Genomic DNA, 6,774 nt, shown 5'->3' with positions numbered 1-6,774 from the left:
ACCTCCAAATTAAATATTAAAAAAGAATTCTTGAAATAATAGCTGGCTGAAATAATAGGAAGCCAAATGGAGGCCGAAATAATAGGCCCAAAAGAGTAGGGCCCAAAAAAGTAGGACTTGAAAAATAGGGCCCAAAAAAATAGGGGCAAAATAATTTCAATATGATTTATTTTTCTTAAATATAATTTTGCATGCACATTCATGCTTTTTTTTTTTCGGGGAGTGGGGGAATTTCAAACAAATTCGTGGAATGTGAAGAGACGTTTATTGGGGGATATGAGGACCCTCTCAGAAGTTATAAAACCAAGGCCTCTCATTTCATTTTTATTTTATGTTTTTGTAGGAAGGAAGAGGTGGAGGTTATTGGAGGATTAAATTGGAGTTTTCAAATAGGAGTAAATTGAAGTTTTGGAGTAACATTTTTGCAGGTGAGATTTCTATTTTTTATTTACATTTTCATTTAGATTTAGATGTAGATGTAAATTGAGATTCAAAATTAGTTATAATATTCTACTTTGATTTAGATTTCAATTTTAATTAATTTCATTTAGATTTAGAATTTTGTTCATAACTATTTAGGCTTGCATTTAATAGTTTAGTCTTTCATGTTTAATTTAGATTTAGATTTGTATTCAAAATCTATTTGATATATATATTTTATAATACTTTTCATTGTTAATGGTGCTTGATGGGAGTGTTTTAGGGGTGTCTTCTTTTCTATTTCTGAAATATTTTGGTCCAATATGTACTTTCCTAACCAGATCTATCCATTTTCTTCTGATTCATGCATGGAACTTCCTGATGCTATTAGCGCGTTGCTGGGACTAAATAGGAATGGATTAAAGATAAATGACTGACTCTAGATCTGGATATGCATTTGGAATTGGCTCTATTGCAGCTCCAATTTATAGGTTCCTTCCTACTACCTATTCTTTCGATGGTTTAATCTGGTTAAGTGCGGATTGAGAGGTTCTGGCTCATTCCCACCGGTGCGAATAATTATGTCAATGCTGAACGACTTATCCAATGTGATAATTGCTGTAGATATAGAATGTGGCCATGGTGATTTTCTTAGCAATAGAATTCAAAAAAAGGAAAATCTGGTATTAACACAATGTTATAGGAAATGTTTGAGCAGAAATGCTTATAAATACATTCAAATTTCTTTTGTAACTCATAATATCAATCTCACTTTTTCTTGTGCTCCTTTAGTCTAAGAAAGATAATAGATTGGAGTAACAAATTGCTTCTGTAACGACAGTTGCAGGTGCAATTATTTTAGCAATTTTGGGCATTCTAACTGTTCTTGTGATGGGTACTTATGTATTAGTTCTTAGATTATGTACTTTGGTTGTATTTAGAGTCTTTTTAATAATGTTTGAAAATACTATTAAATATAATAATAAAGATTAATTTAATGTTAAATATAACATGCTATAGCACTTATAAAAAATATCAAAAACACAATTGCTACAACAAAATGAGAACGGAGAAAAAACTTTAGTTTTTGTATTAATTCGTCTGCTTAAAATATATTACAATTGCCATATTTTATATTGAGAAATGCCTCATATGGACTTTCGCATGCTTATTTAGCTGCACTACAATCAAGACTAACTTTGTACTTAATCTAATTTTATCGAATGAGACTGACCCAAGATTCTTATGTAACTGTTGTTATAACAAACATAGACAATCGTAGAACTTGTGATTAATAATTTATAACTGCTTGATTCTCTGTATTTCATGCATAAATTCATGATTCTAAAAACTCAAAGTTCAAACTGCATGTTACATTCTCTTCCTTATTTGGTGAATTGGAGCATGACTATTAGATTAAATGGTGCATGGAAGAGACAAAACACTGAAAGAAATTACTCTTTTCTTATTATTATTGTTGCTGCTATTTTTAATTTTTTTATAATTATTGTTAGTCTTGATGTTGTTTTTAATTTTATTATTACAAATATTGATTATTAATATCTCTGAGTTCATCCAGAGAATAGTACTAAATCTAAAAAAACTTAGTAATAACAGTTTGAGATAATTGCAAAAAGTTTTTATTTTCACAAATATTCTCTTTCCTTTGAAAATCTGCTATTATTTTGGTAATGAATTGTAAAGTAGAAAGGAAAAACTTTCTGTAAATCTTTTTTGGTTACTATTTTGCTTGCAGTTTTCATTTTCTATGAAAGTTTATTATTTTTTCAAATCTTAAAAATAAATTTTTTCATATATGTAATTTTATTTTATTATTAAAATAATAAGATTTTGGAGGTTGTAAAATATTGAACTTTAGAAATTATTTTAGATTTTACAAATGAATTTTAACATAATATTTATATTAAAGAAAGAAAAGATAATAAAATTGTTACTTAAATCAAATATATGTGTGTGTGTGTGTTTGTGTGTGTGTGTGTGTGTGTGTGTGTGTGTGTGTGTGTGTGTGTGTGTGTGTGTGTGTGTGTGTGTGTGTGTGTGTGTGTGTGTGTGTGTGTGTGTGTGTGTGTGTGTGTGTGTGTGTGAGAGAGAGAGAGAGAGAGAGAGAGAGGGAATTATCATGAGGCGATGTGATACAGAGAAAGAGTGAGATAAATAACATGATGCAATGTGTGTGTGTGTGTGTGTGTGTGTGTGTGTGTGTGTGTGTGTGTGTGTGTGTGTGTGTGAGAGAGAGAGAGAGAGGGGTAGAAGGAAAAGGGGAGAGGGGGAGAGATGAGCCATGGAGAGAAAAAGCATATGAAGGGTCCAAAATAGAGGGAGATGGAGATGGTGGAGAGAGAGAGAGAGAGAGAGAGAGAGAGAGAGAGAGAGAGAGAGAGAGAGAGAGAGAGAGAGAGAGAGAGAGAGAGAGAGAGAGGATAATCTTAAAGGTGGTAGAAGGAAAAGGGGAGAGCGGGAGAGATGAGCTATGGAGAGAAAAAGCATAAGAAGGGTCCAAAATAGATGGAGATGGAGATGGTGGAGAGAGAGAGAGAGAGGATAATCTTAGAGGTGGTAGAAGGAAAAGGGGAGAGCGGGAGAGATGAGCCATGGAGAGAAAAAGCATAAGAAGGGTCCAAAATAGATGGAGATGGAGATGGTGGAGAGAGAGAGGCCATGAGTGAGAGAGAGAGAGAGAGACAGAGAGAGAGAGAGAGAGAGAGAGAGAGAGAGAGAGGAGAGGAAGAGGGTGAGAGACATGAGGTAGACATACATAGAGTGTTTTAGAGATATATAAACATGAATATGGGGTGTGTGTGTGTGTGTGTGTGTGTGTGTGTGTGTGTGTGTGTGTGTGTGTGTGTGTGTGTGTGTGTGTGTGTGTGTGTGTGTGTGTGAGATGATTAGAGGGGGCAGGAGATGTAGATATATAGAATGGGAGTAGGGAGAGATGAGCTAAATAAGAAAAAGAATATATAAGGCCCAAAAGAGATGTAGACAATGATGGGGAGAGGAAGAGTATTATGGATAGTGATAGACAATGACAATAATTATGGAGGGAGAGATGTATATATGTAGAGAAAGAGATGGACAAAGAGAACAACATAGGGGGGGTGGGGAGGGTATACATTATTGGGAGGGGGGGGAGGGAATTATATAATGGGACATGTGAGAGAGAGTGTGATTACAATTAACAATAACCCTAACCCTAAATCTAAACTATAATTATAATTTAGAGTAATAATATTTATTAATTATTATTTTATTAGCTATAATATGATTAGTAACCAAAAAATTATCTTAATAGCAATAATAACACAAACCCTAACTCTAACTCTAACTCTAACTTGAACCCTAACTCTAACTCTTATATGAACACTAACACTAACACTACCTCTAATTTTAACACTAACTCTAATTGTAACCCTAACCCTAATGCTAATCCAAACCATAACCCTAACACTAACCCTAACCCTAACCCTAATGCTAACCCTAACCATAACCCTAACACTGACCATAACCCTATCTCTAACACTAATTCTAATCCTAACCTTAATTCTAACCCTAAATATAACCCTAACTCTAACTCTAACTCTAACTCCAACCCTTAGTCGAACTCTAATTCTAACTCTATCTCTAACCCTAACCCTAACTCTTATTCTAACCGTAACACTAACCCTAACTATATTTGTAACCCTAATTCTAACCCTCACCCTAATTCTTACCCTTATCCTAACCCTAACTCTATCTCTATTTCCTAACTATATTTCTAACCCTAATTCCAACGTTAACTCTAATCCCAACTCTAAATCTAATTTTAAACCTAACCCTAACCCTAACTCTAACTCTAACCCTGACTGTAACTCTAACCATAACAAGAACCCTAATTCTAATTCAAACCCTATCCCTTACCCTAATTTTCATCCTAATGCTAACCCTAACTTTAACTCTAACCCTAACCCTAACCTTAACACTAAACTTAAACTTAATTCTAACCTTAACCCTAAACTTAACTCTAACAGTAACCCTAACCCCAACTTTAACACTGACCTTAACCATAAACATTAATTTTTCCCTAACTCTAACCCTAAATCTAACTCTACCATAATTGGACTCTAACCATAACCCTAACCCTAACTTTAATCTTGGCTTAAAAATTTTCCCTAACCATAACTCTAGAACCTTAACCCTTACTCAAGCCCTAACCCAAACCCTAACCCTAACCCTCGACCTACTATAACCCTAACCCTAACCATAACCATAAGTCTAACCCTAACCTTAACCATGAGCATAACTCTAACCCTAAACTTAACCATAAACATAACTCTATGCCTAACTCTAACCCTAAATCTAACTCTACCATAACTAGAATCTAACCCTAACCCTAACTTTAATCCTAACTAAAACCCTAACCCTAATCCTAAACCTAACCTTAACCCTGACTCAAACCCTAACCCTATCCCTACAATAACCCTAACTCGAGCCCTATAATAACACTAACCCTAACCCTAACCTTAACCATGAGCATAACTCTAACCCTAAATCTAACACTACCATAATTGGACTCTAACACTAACCTTAACCAGGAGCATAACTCTAACCCTAAATCTAACACTACCATAATTGGACTCTAACCCTAACCCTAACCCTTACTTTAATCTTGGCTCAAACCTTAACTCTAACCCTAACCCTAACCTTAACCATGAGCATAACTCTAACCCTAAATCTAACACTACCATAATTGGACTCTAACACTAACCTTAACCAGGAGCATAACTCTAACCCTAAATCTAACACTACCATAATTGGACTCTAACCCTAACCCTAACCCTTACTTTAATCTTGGCTCAAACCCTAACCTTCACTCTAACCTTAACCTTGACTCAAACCCTAACCCTAGCCTTACTATAACACTAACCCTAACCATAACCATAACTCTAACCCTAATCTTAACTATGACCATAACTCTAACCCTAACCTTAACCATAAACATAACTCTAATCCTAATGGGGACACAACCCAACAACAGAATGGACACAATAGAAAAGGGGAATTATATTAACTGAGAAAATAAGCTAGTACAAACAGTGCAGAGAAAATAAACTTCAAAACATGCCCTACGGGCTTACAATAGCATAAATCTGGAGAATATTTCTCCTTATAGCACCTCCTCTCAAACTCCACCCCGAACTACCTTTTACAATGCCAGAAATCTCCTTAAATAGACCCCGGAGGGTTAAGGACTAGGAGTACATTCTAGAAAGTGCTAGTAGGCATCCACCAACAAAATAGAAGGTTCCGAAAGCTGCGTTAGAAGTCGGTGCAATTCTAGAAGAATCCAGAAACGGTAGCCGAACTTTCGGGAGGCATAACTTTTGAACCGTAACTCCGATTGACGAACCGTTTACATTTTTGGAAATCTCTCGAAGCGCTCTATAGCCCTATGGACCAGCTTTGCTCATCCCCCATTTTTTGACCCTTTTCAAGGTCATTTAATGCCCCAAACCTGACTTTGAAGCATTCTTAGGAGGTCTCCAAAACTCGAAAAACTGCAATAACTTTTAAACTATGGGGCCTATCGACCTAATTCTTTTTCTGGAATTCTCTAAATCATGATTATATTCATCTGGCCAATTCACACCTTCTAGTTTATCGAAATGATGGCCCAAATACATGCTCCTATTTTTTCAGGATTTTCAAATGCACTAATAGTTGAACTATGAGAGTTGGAACCTTTATTTGAGCCAAATGGGTATCCAAAAATGTAAAGATATGAAATAGAAACTAAGTCTAAGTACATTTTTTTTTTGGTGACACAGGATTGCCCTTATACCTCTGGATGCTCCTGCATCAGACACCCAGGGTAGATTGAAAAGTGACCCTGTCACTTTATGGATGGTAGAGGAAATCCCAAATGGGAAACCTCAGCTGCTGAAATCCAAGTTGAGTCCTCGATCGGCTGTCCTTTCCATTTGACCAAATACTCTTCATACTACTTGTTTCTAGTACTCCTACCCACACGGTGATCTAGAATGTCTTCTATCTCCTCCTTCTTAGAAGTAGGAATTGGACATGGCTCTAAAACCAGCTCCTCATTTGCACCATCATCATGATACTCTATTAAATCTACAATGTTGAAAATGGGAGAAATGTGAATACCATCTGGCAGCTCCACCTCATATGCATTTCCTGAGTTATGTTTCTTCAAAATTTTGCAGGGGCCAAATTTCTTCATTTTCAGCTTGTTGTAAGTACCAACTGGAAATCTTTCTTTCTGTAAGTGCACCATGACAAGATCCCCTACTTGGAATTCCTTATGTCTTCTCCTTACATCAGCCCTAGCTTTATACT

This window comes from Cupressus sempervirens, chromosome 1 (genome assembly GCF_028749045.1).
Source record: "Cupressus sempervirens isolate cs-2001-9-10 chromosome 1, ASM2874904v1, whole genome shotgun sequence".
NCBI lineage: Eukaryota > Viridiplantae > Streptophyta > Pinopsida > Cupressales > Cupressaceae > Cupressus > Cupressus sempervirens.
Note: the sequence above shows the minus strand (reverse complement) of the source record.